This window comes from Artemia sp. Qi Xiang Cuo, chromosome 4, assembly GCF_049724085.1.
Source record: "Artemia sp. Qi Xiang Cuo chromosome 4, ASM4972408v1, whole genome shotgun sequence".
Lineage (NCBI taxonomy): Eukaryota > Metazoa > Arthropoda > Branchiopoda > Anostraca > Artemiidae > Artemia > Artemia sp. Qi Xiang Cuo.
Genome location: NC_142797.1, coordinates 82,903,879 through 82,925,743, shown reverse-complemented (window position 1 = coordinate 82,925,743; position 21,865 = coordinate 82,903,879). Strand labels below are relative to the sequence as shown.

Sequence of the window (21,865 nt, the reverse complement as noted above, 5' to 3'; positions counted from 1 at the left end):
ATTTATTTTTTTTTTGGCTAAATAGCTTTCTCGAAAGTTGTTTAATTTTATTTACGAACGTTTTTATTAGATAAATATACGTAACTTACGAATTAACTTCCGTGACGAACTTCTATATTCATATATTTTTAATACGTATATTAGGGGGTTCGCCTGCTAGTCAATACCTCGCTCGTTACCCTAAAGTTCGAATTTTGTTCCAATTCTTTAAAAATGACCCTTCGATCACAAAGGTCGTTAATTAGAATAAATATCTCTTATGAAAGTACTAAAAAACTTTAGCGTAAGGAGCGAGGTATTGACAAGGGAGCGAACCCAATCATATACGTAATAATTTCTGTTCGTTTTAAGTTTTAATGTTGCTCCTTACTTTCAGTTGAAAAACTTGTTTTTTCGAATTTAATTTTTGATAGTTTTTTTTAAGTAATGCTGGGAAATTCGGCGCCCCCTTCAGAGCAATGTCCTTTTCCCCATGAAAAATTCCTCCATGGAAAGATCCCCCCACGTAACCCTCGACCCCCCCCCACTACCAGCAAAAATTCTCCCCCCCCCCGAAAACGCCTGTATGCTACCAAATAACCAATACTATATGTAAACATTGGGCAAAGTTCATAACTTGCAGCCCTTCTCCCGGGGACCGTGGGGGATTAAGTCACCCTCAAAGATATAGTCAATATATTTTTTGACCATGCTGAACAAAATGGCTATCTCAAAATTTTGATCGGGTGACTTTGGGAAAAAATGAGCGTGAAAGGGGAGCCTAGTTGCCCTCCATTTTTAGGTCACTTAAAAAGGGCACTAGCACTTTTAATTTCCGTTCGAACGAGCCCTCCCGCGATATTCTAGGACCACTGGGTCGATACGATCACTCCTGGACAAAAAACAAATAAACACGCATCAGTGAACTTTCTTCTAGCAAAAAGTACAAAATTCCACATTTTTGCAGATAGGAGCTTGAAACCTCTTCGATAGGGTTTTCTGATGCACTGAATCTGATGGTGTGATTTTCATTAAGGTTCTATGACTTTTAGGGGGGTTTCCCCCTTTTTCGAAAATCAGGCAAACTTTCTCAGCGTAACTTTTGATGGGTAAGACTAAACTTGATAAAACTATATATATATATATATATATATATATATATATATATATATATATATATATGAAATCAGCATAAAAATCTGATTCTTTTGATGTATCTATTAGTATCAAAATTCTGTTTTTTTTAGTTTCGGTTACTATTGAGCCCGGTCACTCCTTACTTACAGTTCGTTACCATAAACTGTTTGATGAACAATATTACGATTTCTTAGTTCTTAGATTTTGTCTTAATTTCCCTTTGACTGCTCAATTTTATGCATGGGGAAATTTTCTAGGAAGGTATTAACCCAAAACCTTGGTTTTTAATCCAAAACCAAGGTTCCGTTCTTGAATGCAGGAATAAATCCAAAAAAGATCCAAAGACCATATGTCACAGGCCAATATGGTAATTCTATTATGATAAGCTTACATACGAAAGGTATGCGTGTCTTCACAGACTATTTAAATCCTTCTTTTTTGTTTTAACAGCAAAAGGTGAGATACCTAAGAAGTTATCCATGACTGCACACAGACACATATAGGTGTAGGTTAACGGTGCAGTCTCTAGCAGAAAATAATCAGGATTTTCGTAAATATTCCTGTATATTCCATTAGAACTTCATATGCTCTGTAGCTCTCGTGTAATTAACCTATTTTGTCCCAAACTGTATTAACCTCCCAACTGTATTTTCTCCCTAAACAAATTTCTGCTAATTGGGTTGACAAAACCCATAAGTTTAGGTAGAGTATATCGTTTCTGCATGCCTAATGTGTTAGGTATAATTATTCTGCATTTTATGTAGTACGAACTGTTTTCTAACTTCACACTGTCGAAATAATTTAACTCTCCCCCCCCCCTAATGTACAAATATACAGCCCAAATTATATATTTCCCGTCTATTCTGTCACTTCTATTTGTCTTATCTCACGCTAAGCAGAAAGAAAAAAAAAAAAAAAAAAAAAAAAAAAAAAAAAAAAAAACGGCTCTATAATGCGTCGATGTATGAACAACTTGAGCGGTAGGGGGTTTGTCATACAAGTACCGGTGTAAACACCAAGGGGACTTTCTCGGTCCAGCTCCCTCCCGAAATCTCATGATTTTAAGTGTTTTTTTCCATCATTTGAAACATTTCTATATCATTTAGCTAATACCTCTTTTTTAATCCCCAGTCAGTCTATTCAGCTCACAAAACCTGCAGACGTGCCTTTTGGAACTAATACAATACGGTACTCCTTAGTTATACCTATGTTATACACAAGACCTGCAGACGTGCCTTTTGGAACTAATACAACACGGTACTCCTATGTTATACCTACTCTTTTACATACTGCTAGTTTGGTTAATGCTAATGAAATAAAATAATGTAGGATGAATATATAATAGTTTAGAAACAAATTTGGGATATATATTTGCACATTTGGGGGGATGGGGGGTAAAGAATAGCATATATTATTACGTAACCTAACCTAGGTACCCCCCCCTAAACCACAAAAAAACGACAGTTTAAATATAGTTCCCAGAGTGAGAGACCCCTGAATACTTGTTTATAAAGCATCAGACAGCGGGTTCTTCGTGACTGGATTCCATTGCAGTATATAAAAGACTAGGTTTAACACAGGAGTACCTAAATACTACACTAACATACTTATACTATAATCCTCTATACTATACTAACATCAAGGCCTAACATACTACTCTTGGATGTTACTTCATGAACACCCAGATAAATATTTCCTTATAACAAAAAAAAAAGGTTTTAAGCAGCATGAATCAATGGCCCTAGTAATTCTTATTTTTTTTTTTTTTAATGAATAGACGGACTGTTAACAAATCATCCAGGGAACGGAGGTTTGGAAAACTGATTCAAGCATTATATTCTGAATATTGCAAATTTGGCATGCCCCATCTGACTTCAGAGGAAGCATGGGGTGCAATCATGGGCGCCCCTAAGCTGAATTCCAGGGGGGGCAAACTTCGTCTAATTGCTACTTTTAATGCTATATAATAGAAATCCCAGAACAAAAATATAAAAATAAGGCAGCATCATTCAGCCAGGGGGGGGCAAGAGCCCCCCCCCCCCCCATATGGGCGCCCATGGGTGCAATCCCGAACATAATATTATTATAAATGACACCAGCTCATAGAAAAATTTCTTTGTGGTTTTCCGATTTATTTGGAAAGAGAAGTCAAATTTTGGGAAATACAGAACAAACAGGTGAATTGCATGAAACATATATTGAAGCGCGGGGATAACATGAATATCCTGACATTCTAGGGGGAGTAGCACTATACCCCAAAGGTCGATATCTATGTCTGCACTCAGGGCCGTTCCTATGGTTGGTGGCGCCCGGAGCAAAATTAATTAAGGTCCCCCTATCGACTAAAAAAAAAATCACAGCGTCCCCCCACGGCACCCCCAAGTCAATGCACCCGGAACAGCTTGCCACAGTCATTCCCCCCCTTTTCAACAGGCATGTTTGCACTTGCTTGACAATCCAGTATTCAACTAAAACCTCTACCGCGATTTGAAACGAGACAATCCAAAATTGGTGCTAATTTTCAGGGTGTTCTTAATTGGACTCGCAGTTTATCTCTAAAATGCAGTGAAGATTTTCTACAATATAGGACCACTTCTTATTCTTGTTCGATTATCTTTACTTAGTTTAGTTACATATTAATTAGTTTGTTCGTTTTACACTCGAAATGCTCGTTTTGGCAAAAATAAGTAAATAAGTTAAATTGAAAAACCTTGCGAGCTTTCAATGCGTACACGAATATTCTACCGAAAACATGTCAAAAAAAAGAAATTGTATATTATGTGACGCTTTAGTCGAAGATCTAACATCATGCCATTTGTTTCTGTTCAGCACAAGGAACAACGAAAATCTGACCATAGATATATTGCACAGCAAAACGAGTCCCCGCCAAACTTTTTTTTCTAAGTTTTCCATTAGATGCCATGATTTCAATGGGCTTGACTTACCATTTATTATCCATGAATTCAAGCTGTTTGCCGCTATTCTTTGAATAGCCAACTAAACGGTTAAAAACAAACAATTTATAAGCATAACGATTAAATATCGTGTTTGTCAAAAAGGTAGTAGCGGAAACCTTTCTAATCCAAACTAATTTTTATGCGACATGGCACAAACTGCCCAAGCAGTGTCTACAAATTTACAAAATCACGCTTTATCAAGAAATATAGGCCTGAGGCATTTTTTAACGACTACACGTCAATAGACTTCTATAGACTTCTATGTCTATAGACGTCAAATAGACTTCTATAGACTTCTATGTCTATAGACGTCAAATAGACTTCTACAGACGTCTATAGACTTCTATGTCTATAGACGTCAATACACAATGAAGATATGTGTTTTCTTTGTGACTTTACAGGTTGTATGGTTGCAGTAGATTTACCAATTAAATGCATCCAGCTTCCAACCTATAAGATTCTAGCTACTTAAATACTTTTATGTACTTGCATGATATACCCCCGACCTAATATTCTTCATCTAAGTAGAACCTATTTCTCTGACGCTCAATCCGAGTGAAATATCCATACTTTAGAAACCAATCTGGGCTATATATTTGCACATTAGGGGAGGGGGGGGGGAATTATATATTTTCCATTTATTCTGTCCCTTATGTATGCCCAAATTATACATTTTCCACCTATTCTGTCACTTATCTTTGTCATGTCTCACGCTAAGCTGAAAGGAACTAACAAAAAAAAACCGGTTCTACAGTGCGTCAATGAATGAACAACTTGAGTTGTCGGGGGTATATCACACAAGTACTCTAGTAGGTTTAGTCCTGTAACAATTACTTTAATACAAATACTTCCAGATATGTGGAACAGTTGCAGGCCTAATGACCCTATTCTAATGCATTAAGAAGCTATAAAAAAAATTTGATTTTCCATGAATTAGAGCAGTGGATCCCAACTTATGGTACGTGTGTCATCGAGGATAAGCGGAAGACCGCGAGGGGATACACGAAAAAACATCAATAATGGCGGATTTATCATAATGTAGTTTCACAATGTTATTTTTTGCATAATTTTTGGTTAAAAAAGAACTTTAGTTACATTTAGTCTTCTTTTCTAACATTATGAATCTAATACGTTTTAATATGTTGTACATTAAATTTGTACCTTTATAGCTCGGTCTTTATTAAGATGACGAACAAAATAAAACTAATTTTTAAAATTAGTATAGGTGGTTAATAGTACTACGTGGAAGTGTATCCTTCACAATGAAAATCATATCTAAGGGGTAAGCGATTTAAAAAAAAGGTTGGTAACCCCTGAACTAGAGAAATAAAATTGTCGATTTAAAGCACTTAAAGTTTCATATTTAATCAATAAAAAATTCATCTAAAAGTAAAGAGCAGCATTTAAACTTAAACCGAAAGGAACTTATTCCGATATGAAGGGGTTACCCCCTCGTCAATACCTTGCTCTTCACGCGAAAGTATTTTAGAACTTTTAAAAAAGCTTATTATCCTAATTAAAAGGCCCTTGTGCTTAAGATTTTGTTATACAGCTTCTCTCCATGGGAAATTCCTTACTTTCAGGACAGAAATTTCTTGCGAATGATTTCGCCTGAAAAATTCCCCTAAGATGATTTTCAAATCATCTTTAATATACCGTGGAAAGTTGTTCTGGCAAAAAATTCTCCCACGGAGAATTTATCCCGCGGAAAATCCCCCACCCCTCCGTAAAAAAAACCTTCCAGAAAACCCCAGCCATAGATTCTTCCTTGAACACCTCCACATGTTAAATTTGGTCGATAAAGACAAATAATTTCATAAAGGAATTTTGGCAAATTCACCTAATGTGAAATTTCCCCTAGACAGCTCACCCCCGGAAAATTTTCACGTAGTCAATCTCCCCAAGCAGAGAAGCACAGCCCCCCCCCCAAAAAAAAAGATGTCTATATAATTGCCAGTAACAAATACTATACGTAAATAATGGTTAAATTTCGAAAATTACAGCCCTTTTTCTGCTGAAGCTTGGAGAATTCCGAAAATATTACACTTCATATTATGTAAAGCTCTGCAAGCAGATCGCCAAGAGGTTCGACAGCGACGAGGAAACGTTCAAGAATCTTGAGTGCATCGATCTTGCCGTTGCTTTGAGCGTTTCAGTCAGAAAACTCGTACCACTCATGGTTCGATTTCCATATTTATTGGGGAACACTGATAGGGAAATAGAGGGGGAAAGAGACATCTTTGATGTGCATTGGTCGGAATTAGAGTCTAGGAAAGACTTTGTGAAAAACAGACTTAGTGACATAATTGAACCTGATATGTTCTTCAACAATTTGCGTTCGGTGAAAGATGTTAGAGGGGAATCGATGTTTGATGATCTTTGTGAATTTATGTTGCCGCTATGCTATCTCCCCCACTCGTCTGCTCAGTCAGAATGGCAGTTCTCAGTTTTGTCAAACATGAAGCCAAAGCTTCGGAATAGGCTAAAGACGGAAATTGCTGCTGCGATGATGCACACGAAACATATGGTGTTCAGAGAAAATAAAAATCGGAGAGTAGTGACTTGGTCCATACCGCTGCAGTTAGTGTCAACAATCTCAAGGTGGAGACCAAGAGAACCTTCTTTATCTGTTCAGGAGGGCTGATAGATTTTGTAAACACTAAGGAATAGTTCCGATTCTTTTTTTCCCTGATTGTTTCTTGGAGCACTTAAAAAGCTAACAACCTTGTTGAAATACCGAATGAAAATGAAGGTTCATCCAGGCATACAACTGGATTTATAAGTGTCGACCATTTTTCCATTCGATGGTGGTTGGGTTACCAGAAAATAGTTGTCATATTTGCTACTATGCCCCTGTTTGCATTGCGTGTTGGATTCGCCTATGTCATATCATCTGAGAGGTTGGAATTTTTTCTTCTTCATGGAAACTACCGGAAGGGTTTTGTCTTCGTTTTTTTTTTTTTATCTTGTATACAAAGATTTTGATAGGTTTGCTAAGGTTGACTTGTGATTCGTTTTGGCAATTGATCTCGAGATAGATAGATAGATAGATTTATTTTCCATATACCAGTAAAATAATTACATAACAATCTACAAATCCCCACAAAGGCTCCATGGCCTGTAGGAGGGGGATTATGAAAAGATCAAATAAACATTAAACATTTAAACGCTTAAGATTTAAACAATATAAACATAACATTAATATTTAAACATATAAACATAAGCATTTTAACTTTTAACATGTAAAGCATTTGCTTAATAAAAAAAAAAAAAAAAATAAAAAAAAAAAAAAAGGAGATTTAACTAAATAAGCTTTATCAAACTACAGTGAATCACAACATCTATAAAAAAAAGGAGAGTTCACTAAATAAGCTTTATCAAACTATCAAACTACAGTGAATCACAACATCTATATATATAAAAAAAATAATAAAAAAAAAATAAAAAAATTAGATAAAAAGAAGATAATCATTTTAGTAAATGAAGTTCCTGTAAGGGTGGTAATGTTTAGGTAGAAAAACAATAGTTTTATGTTGGAAGTTCATCATCAAAAAGAAGTGCTTGGCTCAAAACAATGCTAGAATCATCTGAAGCTTTTGTCTTGAGGGCAGTTACTTGTTAGTCAGGCACCAAAATCTACCAGTAGCAGTATACTGCAGTCTACTCAGACAATAAATTACTGTGTAATATACAGAGCTGCACAAAGCAACATAAGGATTGATGCATTTGAGGTTCTTGAGCGCTTCATAGGTTCCAAGGCAGCATCCCGTAAGGAGGTGGCAAGAAAAAGCCGTCAAATACAGAAGAGGTTTACTAGGCAGGGTGTGGCCCGCAATCCGTTTCCGGTAGGCAATTTTGTCCCAAGAAGATACCACAGGAGTGGTAAGACAACTGTTACCCTTTGAATTCACTTCTTAGACAACTGTTGTCTGACTAGGTCAAGCCTGCAAGAAGTAATTTGTACAATAAGCAGTTTGTTATTTCTCTTTCTCCGACTGTCGTGGCTGACCTCAATGGAACGAAAATAGTCTAGTAACAGACTTATGAAGGAGTCATAAAAAAGAGACATTCAAGGTGGATATTGCTTTTACTCTGTGCAAGCCCGCTCCTACCCTCAAAAAATCAGAAGAAGCTCCAGGCTTTTTAGGGAAAAGAAATATTCCGCTTCCCGTAACTCCAACGAATTGATGTTGTCAGCCTATACAGCGACATCTGTAGTTTTATTTAAAGTAAAATAAATAAAATTCCAAAGACAAGCGACAGCAGTAGGTTTATTTGAAAGAAAACAAAAGAAAACGGAAAAAGACAGAGAAAAGAGGAAAAGAGAAAAGAAAGAAAAAATATTTGAAAATCCTATTGATTATCTTCCTATAGTAAAAAACGATATTTGATGGTGCGCTTGCAGCGGTAGCTGCAGGCGCCAAAAAAGTGTCTGGAGGATTTAGTAAAAATAGATACGATTTAAGAAATTTTTTATAGTAGTTTAGTAAATTCTTCCAGGTCATGGTGGTAATAAGCTTAGCCAGTTTGAATTCAACCTTTGCCCAGTAAACGAACAGACTATCTGAAGAATCGAATGGTACAATTCAGGCTTTAGAAATCCAATTGGATGGATAGGGCTAGCTCTGAATCCAATATGTGACACTACTGAAGTAAAACAACTAGTTACTAGTTCCACCGCTACAGAAATCAATCCCATCAAAACTTTGTGGTGTGATCATTAAAATATATTAGAAAATTCAGTGCCCTATGAAATAAACAGACAGCAGAATCTTATCGTGTGCCTAATTCCTGTTACAATTTACAAACAACAATGAGGCATATTTACAAGTCACTTGGAAAATGTGTACGAACATGGGCAAACTCCAATTTCAAATTTGAGACGTCTTTCAAATGCCTATGAACCAATAAATAGACCACCTTTAATTCTTTTAATTCGGTCGATCCTACCCATAGGAAATTCTTACAGATGATTATGAGCAAAAAAATTGAAATTAGTTTGTACGAGGTTACGTCATGCAGAAAGAGATGATATTTACTCCAGGTTTGTTGAAATCAAAATAAACTAAATTATTCAATAGAAAGGTTGAGTCAAAACTTGCCCAATAAACCAAATAAATCGCTACGGTTACTAGTCCCTCTCAGTCTAATCTCCATGACACTAAAAAGCATAGCCAAGGAAATTATAGAAATGGATTAAGCCCAAATAAGTCTAGATGGGTTATCGCCCCAACTGCTGGAGGAACTTGCTGCCCACATAGCTGTGCCAGTTGAAAAAAAAATTAAATCCTACCAATGATTTTAAGAAATTCGAAAATCCTGCGCTTTAATGACTTTGAAATGGTATGACGTACTTCAATGCAATATCAGATTTTTTTTTATCACCTAGGCGCATTGCATTAAGTGTAATGTGCAGTGAAACCTGAACTTTTTGGTGTAAGCATTCTCTGCTGAGTCTATAACCGCAAAACAAATGATAGCATACTAATGGTGTAGTTTGAATTAGTTCTTTTTAAATTTTATTTGCCGTTTACATTGAATCAAAGGTGTTTTTACAAATAGAGGAACAAAGCAAGAATGCCCTAAAAGTATTGACGTATCCAGAATATTTTTTTATTGGGGATTTCTCTTCAGTAAATGCAATTTATAGTTGGCTTGGTGCTGTAAACTACGCACACAAACGAGTTCTAAAAGACAACCATATCTCATATTCTGTTCTTTTGAAGTCCAAAACATGGAGGCAAGATTAAAATATAGGAATTTCCACTTCACGAAGTATTTCATTCGAAAAACATAGCTGAGGCCTAGCCAGTGGGGATGTTTAAAACCATTTTGGTTGCTATAAGCTGATATGACAAATGCAGAAAACAGGCATATGGCCAGAAAGCTGCTAAATTCTTTTATAGAACAACTTGCATAAATGTAACCCCAACTGCGTATATAGCAGTGGAATTTTGGACACACATTATCAGTTTATGCTCTGGTCTTCTGCTGTTGGAATTCTAGTTGCCAAATGCCTACTACTCAAGATTTTACAGTCTCTCATAAAAGCAAAATTTGCCCAAATAAAAACTATTTATAAAAAACATTGTAAAATTCTAGAATGTTAGCTTTAACATAAATTAGAAAATTGTTGAGCTAGGCAAAGGAAACTTTTAGGACCTATAGCCCAGCTTAGGTAAAAAAAAAAAAAATATTGCTTACGGGCTATTTTGATACATTGGAAAGTGTTTGAAGTGAATGAAAATCTTAAGAATGTACCCAATGCCAAAATTAGAATACAACTTCAATCCAGGTGACTTTCCCCACCCTAAGAAAGTTGTTAAGTAAGGTAAATCAGATTTTCCAATATAAATCCACTGGGCACTGAATTGACATTAACTTGATTTTTTTATTGTGTGAGTTGGCTAAACCATAATAAAAACACCCAGAAACAACAGCTCACATATGGCCCTGGAGAGCTACTTTCAACCCTTTTTTTATGACTCCTTCCTCATTTGTAATGCTTCAAAGATTCTGTGAAAATGGACTGGAAACACCAATCATCAAGAGCTGCCTAGAAAAGAAATCTATAGAGAACCGGTTGAAAATTTCGACATCTTCGTCAAATCTCCGCACTCCTAACAATGGCTACTCAAAATCGGTCAGGTGAAAACTTGGCTTAGTCAGTTCCAGCTTCAAGTTCCTACCACCTACCTGGAAAAGCAAGGAATCGTCGACATCTTTGAAGGTCTAACTTATTATCTCATTAACGATCACCATCACTTCCATAATGATCAAATAAAACAGTTCGTGATAACGAACTGTAGTAAGGAGCGATGCGGCTCAATAGTAACCAAAACTCTAAGAAACAGAGTTTGAAAACAATACATACACCAAAGGAGTCGAATTTTGATGCTTATTCAAAATTTACAAAATTCACCAAGTTTAATGTTACCTATGAGAAGTTATGAGCCTAAGAAAGATTTGCCGAATTTTCAGAAAAGGGGGGAAACACCCCCAAAATGTCAAGTGATCTTAATGAAAATCACACCATCAGATTCAACATATCAGAGAACATCACAGTAGAGGTTTCAAGCTCCTATATACAAAGATGTGGAATTTCGCATTTTTTGCAAGAAGAATAATCACAGATGCGTGTTTTTTTTTACCAGGGATGATCGTATCGAACCAGTTATCCTAGAGGGTCGGGAGAGGGCTCATTTGATCGACAATCAAAAGTTTTAGTTTAATTTTAAATTACTAGAAATATTGGAGGCCACATAGGCCTCCAATATACAAGCATTAATCGCTAAAGTGATTAGGGCTGGATTACAAGAGTAACACTGTTGCGGTTAAAGGAAATGAGCTTAGCAGCTGTTTTTTTTTATAAAACTAGGAGATAAGAAGGGTTATGTTCTAACCTCATTTATACTGATCATCTTGATGGACTTTGTCTGAAGGAGCACAGGAAAGGCAACGGGAAAAACAAGGAATCAAATGGGGAAGAAAAGCTTTCCTGGACTTAGATTAGCTCATGATTTAAGCATCCTAGATGGAAATGTGAGCAAAATGAATTAAGTTTTAGTGGTTTTGCGAGCTCAGGGTGCTAGAATGGGTTTGAAAATTCAGGTCACGAATATTAAGTCAACAAGACTATGAATAAGTGAAGATGAAAAGGTGGCTCATTTGAGCTTGAAAGGACAAAAAAATAGAAAAGGGGAACTTCACGAGCTTAGAAAGCAGTAGTTCCTGGTAATTGAAGCTTTCAGTAGCGGATGTACGCCCTAATTAGGGCTAGAGAAGGTCTTCTCAAGGGTCCAGTATCATCCCCTTTCTTTCAAAACAGTAAATTTGTATAATTTTGAAGAATAGAAACAGATCAAATTCAAACTATATTTAATAAGTAATTATAGATAACTATTCATTTATTTGAAGTCATGTTGGCCGGTGCTATTGTTGATAAGTTGGGTAATGAAAAGATCGATCAAACGGACAGCTTCACTTATCTTGGTAGTATTAATAGTAGATGGTGAGAGCATTGAAGATGTTAAAAGTAGAATAGCCAATGCTCCTGGAACTTGACAGATGAAAAAAATTTGGAAGAATAGGAAGATAAGTCAGCAAACCAAGATTAGAATATTCGAAGCTACAGCAATGTCAGTGGTCAAGTATGGTTCTGAAGCATGGGCGCTCTAAAAAACGAAGGAAGATTTGCCAGATGTTTTCCAGAGAAATTGCCTACGAATCATTTTGGCTAGGCTACCCATCATACTTGCTTTATTTCAAACAATACGCTAGGCTGTACGAAATTGTGGTCCAGTCCCACGGTCTAGAACTATAATGAAAGAAAGGTTGACATGGCTAGGGCGTTCTGCAGGTGAAGGATGACATATTGCCAAAGATTCTCCTTTGCACCCAACCGTCTAGGGCTAAACGGAAAAAAGGTCATCCATAGTTGGTAAGGGAGGGTGTAAAGGGGGAGGTTTTGAATAGATCGGGATGGAGGCGAGTGTGTAGCTGTGTTAGCCTCAGGTGGATTGGTGCTGTGGTGAGTTGTTAGTAGCAGTATAGATTATAAACATTGAAACTGCGGTATTTAAATAGGTGGTTAGCGAGTAATAAGAATAAAAACAGTTATGCAGTTAGGGACCTCTTCCTAGCTAATTTATCTACTATAGGTCGGCTCCCTGTAGTAGCATAATTTTTGTAGGGTGTTTTTATTAGATTTTACCGACCAGGTCGGTAGAGATACAGATAGCTTATGTTATCCTAGCCTAGATAGCTTAGGTATAGAAAAAGAAAACAATAATGGCTACAGACTGCAGTAATTTTGTAGGTATAACAATCTAGTTATAACCAATACAGTTTTTGGTCATAAAATGACCCAAAGTTAACATGAGTAAGCAAACCTTATTGATTATGTTATTGTAAACCGAAGATCAGCAGGATCAATACAAGATATTAGGGTATAAAGGAGTGCTGTTATTGATGTTAAAAGTGAAGATACAATCTAGTAGTGTCTAAGGTTAATCTAAAACTGAAATTTCCGGAAGGGTAACTACCTCCCGGGAAGTTATGATGTTGGTTAACTCCACGCTGAGAATTTGAGAGAAACTTTCCAGGAACAGTTGAATAATAAACAGGAGAGTTTAAAATTTGACAATGTAGAAGATGGATGGAATACTTTTAGGAAAATAACTTGAGAAGTTGCTGATGGTGTCTTAGGGAAGAAAGTTAGGAACGCAGCTTGAAACATTAGTGAAAAAGCTTTATGTTTAATAAAGAGGAGAAGGGGCTTATACAAGAATTATCTGAGTGATAAATCATATGAAAATAAGAGGAATATAAAGAAAGTGGAGAAAGCTGTAAAATATGAACTAAGGAAGCATAAGTGGAGGCATGGATAAAATTGCTGAGGATCTGGAAGATGCAGCTAGAAGGTATAATAGTAAAATATTGTACTGGCATGTTAGTAACTTGAGAGGGAGTAGTCAATCCAGATTTGCCCCAATTAAAGACAGAAACGGGGACACATTCAGTGATAAAGAAAGAGTTAAAGAGAGATAGGCGGAACAACTTGAGAATGTGCTAATCTGAGATAGTTGCAGGAAAAGATATAGAGGAAAATGAAAAAATTTGTGATACCCCGGATGTGAAGGAAGAATTAGCTACAATAATAAAAGGATTAAAAAATAATAAGGCCCCAGGCGCTGATAGTGTGGTAATTGAGCTTCTTAACTATGGTGGCTCTGAGGTTAGAAATAAGTTATTGAAGATTATAAATATGACTTCTGAAAAGGGGGAAGCACCTAGCGATTTTAGTAAAACCCTAGTTAAACCACTGTATAAGGAAGGCTGTAAGAGTGAGTGTGGTAATAATTGAAGCATTACCTTGGTCTCTGTAGCTAGCAAATTACTCAATAATATGATTGTTTTTAGATTGAGAGATGCTGTAGACAAAGTTACAAGAGAAGAACAATGCGGTTTTGGAAAGGGCAAAGGATGTGTTGCCTAAATTTTCACTCTTACTTTAATAACTGAGAAGTGCGTGAGTTATCAAACACCTTTAGTCCTCAGTTTTATAGATTATGAGCAATCGTTCAATTATGTTGATAGAAGAGCTTTAGCAAAGCTCTTATCCTTGTATGGTATACCAGAAAAAAAATTAAAGTGATTAGTGCTATGTACAAGAATAATTGCTGTGGTTAAGGTAGGAAATGAGGTTAGCAGCTGGTTTTGTATTAAATTAGGAGTTAAGCAGGGCTGTGTTCTATCCCCCTTTATATGGATGATTTTGATGAACTTTGTTTTAAGGATCACAGGAAAGGCAATGGGAGAACAAGGAATCATATGGGGGGGAAATCTTTCCCGGACTTGGATTATGCTGATGATTTAAGCATCCTAGATGACCATATAAGCAAAATAAATGAAAATTTAGAGGTTTTGCAAGTTCAGGGTACTAGAATAGGTTTTAATATTGAAGTTAAGAAAACTAAATCGCTAAAGCTGGGAATAAGTGAAGTTGAAAAGGTGACGTTGGGTAACAAAAAGATTCCTCAGGCAGAGAGCTTCACTTACCTTGGTAGTATTATTAGTAAAGACAGTGGGAGCATGTCATCCCCAGTTGGGGTGGGAGGATGTGATAAAGAAAGATTTTAGGGAAATGGAAACTTCCTGGGAGGGTGTAAAGATGGAGGTTTTGATTAGATAGGGATAGAGAAGGAGGAGCATGTGTAGCTGTTTTGGCCTCAGGCAGCTTGGTGCTGCGGTGAGTTGTTAGCAGTAGTAGTTGAGGTGATTTAGTTTGTTTTTTTTTCTTTAAGAAGTTGTAGCCTAGTTAATGTGGTTTGGCTTTGTAAATAAATCAAGGAATGCCTACAGTGAAGATGTTGAAGGCAGCTTATTTAGAAATGTTGAAGGGCAGTTCAGGTAATTTTTGGCCATAAGTTGGGGCATTTTTGGCTTCTCTGGGTATTTATTGTCAGTCAAATGAGATTTGAGGTGACATTATATTTTTTTAAGCTGAGTTTAAATTAAAAAGCAATAAAGTTGTTAATTAATGAGGGCTGATAGTTCGCCATTAGTCCAAAGAGAAAACTTTATTGGAAGGGAAAGGTTAAAGGCTGCATTTCTCCATCTTGTCATGTATGATAGAGCTAGCTTTCTTCAAGATTATGTTAAGGCTCTTGTTTTATGTGTAATTGTTGTTTGTTTAATGTATTTCGCCATGACTTATGGGCCTCAAGTGCAAATAAATTCTATTCTATTTGAAACAGTCCCAAGCAGTAATCCTTGGGATATGTTTCCAGTACAAAGAACAAAGAAGCTACATCCAAATCTTTAATTCTGTTCTTTCCATGTTTTAATAAAAAACTGTTTCTGCTCTTGGAAACATAATTCCTCTTGTCCTTTTCTTCACAAGAAAAATTGACCCCCAAGAATTACTATGGGAACACTCACTGGCTAGCCTTTGGAGGAGGTGAAAGTGGGTGAACCAATTCTTCAACCTTCATTGAGCAGAAAACCCTCTTCACATCCTATACACACCTGCAAGCACATAACCCTGGTCTTCTCGTCCTTTAATTCCATCTATCAGCTCATGCAATACATGAGCCATAGGACAATCATATCAGGATAACCCTCTGATCAAAAATTACATCTTCTGGACAAGACTGTGTTTCCCTATTCAGGCTTTACTACATTACAACAGAGCAATTTTGAGCTTGATGGTGAATAAATTGGGCATCCCATTCACTAATGATATACTCACTTATGACAATAAATTGATTTTTCAGGCCAGAAAGTGAAACTAGGACTGGCAGTGGAAAAGCAGAGCTGTCCTCAGACTCAGATACAGAAGTTGCAACAAGATCTCAACCATCAATCCTATATGGAGGATGAACACTCCTAAAACTCGTAAAGAAGGATGAACAATTAATGCTTCAAGATTTGTATCATCAGCCAATTTGATACTGTAACTTTGGCACAAAAACATCTAGAGGAGGAGGTGGAGTTTGTTGGTCCTGCCAAGTGTTGACAGTCATAGCAGAAAAAAAAATCAAACTGTATCACAAAGCAAAATCTACCAATGAGACACTATTAAAGAACAATCACAAAAGGCAGAAATATGCTCTCATTTCATTTATTTGATGTATCTTCAGAAGAAAAGGACTGTACTGGTAGTGAAGATGAAGGCTAGGGAAATACCTAAGTAAAATAAACAGAACATTCTAAGTAACCCAAGTCTCTCCTATCATGGGCATGGTCAGCATATTGTCTAGGGGGGGGGGCAGTTGATAGTGTGATGCAGGGCCTTTTATCAACTGCTTTTCCAACCATCTGCTTTTTCAGCCATATCCAATGTAAATTTGAAGGTCTAGGGGGGGGGCAGCTGCCCCCTCCCTATGCTGTTATGAATTCTGCAAATCAAAAATACTGCTGTAGAGAAAATATGGTTGTCTTTTGCACTGTGTAATGAAGTTGCCTGTATTAATGAATAGGCCCTATTGTTAGTTGATTTTCAATTACAAAAAAGTAGATGTCATAAGTAAACCAACAATCAATACCCCCTCCCAAAAAAAACTGCAAGAACTATATCAAACAGTTTGTGGTAATGAACTGTCAGTAAGGAGCAACCTGGCTCAATAGTTTATTGATTAAAATAGTAGAGCCTTTCCTATATGGAGTCCCTTTCCCCCTGGAGTATATAGATCCCCTCAATAGTTTATAGATTTAAAAAGTAGAGCCTTTCCTATGTGGAGTACCTTTCCTATATGGAGTAATTTCCATCTGTTTTAAGTTTTAATGTTGTTCCTTACTTTCAGTTAAGAAAAAACTTCTTTTTTCTATTTAATTTCATTAAGAAATACTCATATTAAATTGTAAATTTACTTTGTAACACAGAATCAGGTAGTAAAAAAAGAAATATGCCATAACGTAGCCTACCAGTTATTGGGCAGAAAAACCATGCTTTTGACTTAAAAAAGAATATTAACTCGCAGTCTACTAAATTCAAGATTTTAGATGTCACCTGCATAACAAAACTTTGGGCTCCTAAAATTTGCATTTACAATGATATCATTATATAGAAAAAGGCTCCTAAGTTCTGAAGCTAAGGAAAATTACTGATAAGACTCTGCCTGGTAGACAATCAACCAAAGGTAAATTAAGTTACCATTCAAAGGTCTTCCCAAACATAGTAACTAGGGTAGGGTAAAAGACCTCTTTTTGGGAAAGACCACTTTTCTTTGGGATTCCAGGATAATTAGTATTCCAAAAAGAGGTCCTTGTAGGTAAGTCAATAAACTAATAATTTCAAGTGTTTGATCTTAAATAATTTTAATAATAACCATATTGGTGAATAGCTTAGATTTTCAGCTATTCATTGATATATACAATTCTTTAAAGAATGCAAATACATTTCCTAAATTTGAAAAAAAAACACATTGATATGGCTTAAAATTCTACTCAAACAACGGGAATTGCATTTGCAGAGCTAAAGCCAGAGAAAAAGAAACTGATAACTGAAAATTAATGTAAATTGTTGTTTTGTCAAACTTTCAATAGGCTAGGGGTAGACCTGTCATGTAGGCTAGTCAAATTTCAGGATCCTCTAGAAAGAGAAGGAGTGGAGATAGGTACTTCAAAATACCTTCCAGACATACTTCAGCCTGTGGACCCATCCCTGAAAGTTTCTTTTTCCTAACCCCTTTCAAACATAGCAAAAGTAGCAAGGTAAAGTTCTACCAAATCATTTTACTGAGTTAGGACTAAAGTGAATACACCATTCAATGCCCTTTTTTAAGCTGATTATGAATATAATAATCATTTCTATAGGAAACGAATTTCAGCTCCCCCCTATATTTGCCAATTCAGGGTTAGGTTGGGTTAGGCATATATAGGGGGGGTTGAAATTCATTTCCGATAGAAATGATTAGGCTATTACATTTGTAATCAGCATAAAAAAAGGCATCAAATGGTGTATTCACTTTAGGCCTATTCCTAACTCAATAATATGATTTGGTAGAACTTTACCAGTAGCTAAAGGAGAATTCTACCCAGAATTATCAGCTTTGTGCATAGGCTATGACCTAGGCCTATGTCTTGCTAACATGGTTGCCCATATGGGGGGGGGGGAAGAGGGGGCGCCAACCCCCCTGGCTGAATTGGCTCCAACCCCCCTGGCCGGCACAGCATTGGAAGTGCCGATTAGACCAACTAAGCCCCCCCCCTAAAATTCAGCTACAGGGGGGGGGGTCATTATACTAAATCACTAGAAATTTCCTTAACCTAATTAAGTATGAATGTTGATAGCCAACTAATTTTAATTTAAAGGAGGTCACGCATAAGACTGTTAACACACTAGGCTAGTCTTTGATAGGGAAGACAAGGCCTGTAATAAATACGCTAACCAATTACCAGTATTCCACTTGATCTTTAAAAATCGCAATCCAATATGCAAATACTAAAAAGTTATGTGATATCAATCCAGCCTTTTTTCACTTTTATATCAATGTATTTGTAAAAAATGAAACACAACGTTAAATCACGTGTGTCCATTTATCACTAAACTAAACAACAATAACATGTTCACTCGGGAACCGAATGTCTTAACCCTAAGGCTGGCTCTAGACTTTAGTTCTGGAGCACCACCAAATCATCCAAGGAACCAAATAAACGGAGGACGCTGACTGACAATAAAATAGAATATTACTAATTTCTTGTGCAATTTAGTACTTTAAAGACTAGCAATGGAAACTACAATGTTTTTCCGTGTTGGTTTTTCGGATTTTATGGCTCATCTATTTTCCTTATGGTTTTTTAATAGGCAATAAAGCTAAAAATAAAATTTAGTAGAAAATGTGTGCAGTTAAAGAAACCGAAGAACAAAGAGTAGAAAAGAGTGAGGTGCCGGCCTAAAAGGGGGAAATGATATTTTACCCCTCATTCCTGAGGTTTGACTAAAAAAAAACAATTTCGGTTGTTTAAATTTGTCTTTACTTGAATAATTATCTCAACTCAATTTTTTGCTCAAAAAATTGAGAAGAAGAGTGTGCACTTAAGGAAGCCAAAAGACACAGAGTAGAAAATACTACGTCGTATAGGCCTAGACGGGGGAAGGGAATTTTCCCCTGATCCGTGATATTTGGTAAAAGACAATTTTGGTTATTTAAATTTGTCTCTAATTTTAAAAATTAAACCTAAATATATTTTAATTATTTCTTCAGTGCAATTTTCACTTAAAAGATTTTATCTTATAATTATTTACACAGAATAGGAGAAAATTGAAAACAAATACCCCCCGGAGAGCAACCAGATATTGGGATGTCAAGCAACTTCAGTGAACTGCAAATGAAAGGGTTTGAATCATTTGAATCATGTTTGTAGCGATAGCTACAAATTAGTAAAGAGCAACCCATAGTAACGATATGTTTAAAAGCTCGTCTAGTGTGTCTAGTGAAAGGAAATTGCCATTTGAAGCCAATTCAGGAATGGTAACTATGATTTTGACTAGTCGTCATGTAGTAAAAGCTTATTGCCAGAACAAATTTATACAAATTTCCAAAAAGAGCCTGAACCCCTCAAAAAGGCATCGGACAGAAATAAAAAGTGTACTATAGTCAATCCTACACAGAAAAATCACAGTCCCTCACCTCAAACACAAAGAAAAATCTTTTTCTGCGTGGGTAACACTGACGTTCCTCTTTTTTTCTTTTTTTACCACCCATGGGTGATTGTACCGACCCAGTGGCCATAGAAATTTGGGAGAGGGCTTATGTAACAGGTAATCAGTCTATCTAGTGTCCATCTTAAGCAACAAAAGAGATCAAGCTTAAAAAAAATGTTGTGTTCCTCCATTTTCTGCCATAAAACATGAATTTCTGTGATAAGAGGACCAAAATGCCAGAGAATGGAAATCCTAGGATAACCAAAAAATTTTGAGTCGTTCAAAATCCTAAGCTAGTGGTTTTAACCCCCTATGTTAACTACGTTCAGCAAAGTGGCATTTCCTGCTATTTTGTTCTACATAATATCAGTTTTTCTCAAAAAGGGTCAAAATAAAGGTCAACAGAAATTCCAATGCATCCAATAGGTTTTGTCTAAGACTGAGGTCTAAGACTCAAAACAGGAATTTTAAATCCTCCAACGTTGAAAAAACCTCTAAAGTGTGACTTGAGTGCCACAGTGAGCTCTGCGTATATTCAGAAATCGTCAGCTGACAATGGAAAGAATGCTGCAGTGATCCCCGAAGCTCTTGCTAGATCGCCAGAAGATGAAGACTTTTTAAATGACAAAGTAAATTGTACCACATTGTAGTGTTGATATCTGCCACTTTGTGCCATAAGAAATGAAAATTTACATAAAGAGGGTCAATTTGCCGGGGAATCCACATTCTAACAGAGGCAGTCGATCGTCATGATGTAAAACCATATAAAGAGGTTTTGAACTCCTCATGTTGAAAAATGATTCTGAATTTGTCGAAATTTGTCGAAATTTGTCGAAATTTCGATTTTTAAAATTTCGAAATTTAAAATTTCGAAATTTAAAATGAATTTGTCGAAATTTAAAATTTGTCGAAATTCTTGAAATCTCAAGTCCTAGAACTGTCAAATTGCAGAAATTAGAGTCTAAAAAGTATTAAAATGTGAAATATTTGACTTATAAAAATCTGAAAATTTGAAGTCTAAGAAGTGTGAAAATGTTAATTTTGTCAAGGTTCTTGAAGTTTAAAGGCTTTGATTTGTCAAATAAAGAAGATTTGGAGTCTCGCAAGTATAAAAATGAAAAAAATTATTAAGGCTCGTGAATTGTGAAGGCTTTGACATGTCGAACCTTTAAAATCTGAAGTCTAAGAAGTGTAAAAATATAAAACTTGGTAAGATACTTGAAATGTAAGGGGTTTTGAGCTGTTGAATTATGAAGCTTAAGATTCTAAGAACTGTAGTTCTTTGGAAAAAAGTTGAGGTTCTCGAAACTTTGAAGCCTTTGAATTGTCGAAATGTGGAATTTTAAATTCTTAAATCTATGGAGCTTCGCAAAAATGTTGTTTTTCTTCAAACGTGAAGGGTTTGACTTGTTGAATTGTGAAAATTAAAGTCTAAGAAGCGTAAAATCGTGATACTTGTTGAGATTTTTGAAATGTTAAGGCTTTCAGTTGCCGATTTGTGACAATTGAGAGTCTGAAAACTGTGAAACTTTGAAAACAACATTATCTCAGGAACATTTAAGGGTATTATGTTTAAACTTTTAGAGATTGGTGAGAAGGGTGCTGAACCAAATCAAAGACACTATTTGCCTCAAGGTTTTAAAAAAATCGCATTTGCAGTATCTCAGGAACGTTCGAGAGTATCAAGTTGAAATTTTCAGGCTATGTCGAGGGGATATTGAACTAAACCAAAAGACGCAAAGTGCATCACGATTGTCAAAATGATACATTCGCAATAATCCAGGAGCACCTAAGGGTATTAAGTTGAAAATTTTGGGGAAAGTTGAGGGGAAGGTTGAAATAAATCAAAATATAATCTGTATGTACGAGTTGTCAAAAGTACACATTTGGAATATTTCAAGAACGACTATTTGTACTAGGTATGAATCTTCAGGGAATGCTAAGGGGTATTTTGAGGTAAAGCCACAGAAACTCCGCGCATCCAGGTCGTCAAAATTGCGTATCTGCAATATCTCATTAACGGCTAAGGTATTCAGTTGAAACTTCCTTGAAACTGGAAGGGAACATTGGACAGGGAGATCAAGTAGATTCCAATTTTTTCACTTGGGAAGAGGGAGGGGAAAATCGGAGTTGATCAAAGAAA

At 36.1% G+C, this 21,865-nt stretch overlaps 1 protein-coding gene across 3 annotated transcripts in view; it reads right to left on the bottom strand.

The window, feature by feature from the left end:
- The window catches only part of LOC148953524 (uncharacterized), a 64,993-nt gene extending 46,303 nt beyond the window's left edge, over positions 1 to 18,690 (bottom strand). Inside the window, exon 1 of one of the 3 annotated variants that reach the window (XM_089088583.1) lies at positions 18,467 to 18,690. The gene's annotated coding sequence lies outside the window, so the exon portion shown is untranslated. The remainder of the gene's footprint in view (positions 1 to 18,466) is intronic. The other 2 variants (XM_089088584.1, XM_089088582.1) reach the window with 2 other exon arrangements.
- Between the last annotated feature and the right edge of the window lie 3,175 nt (positions 18,691 to 21,865).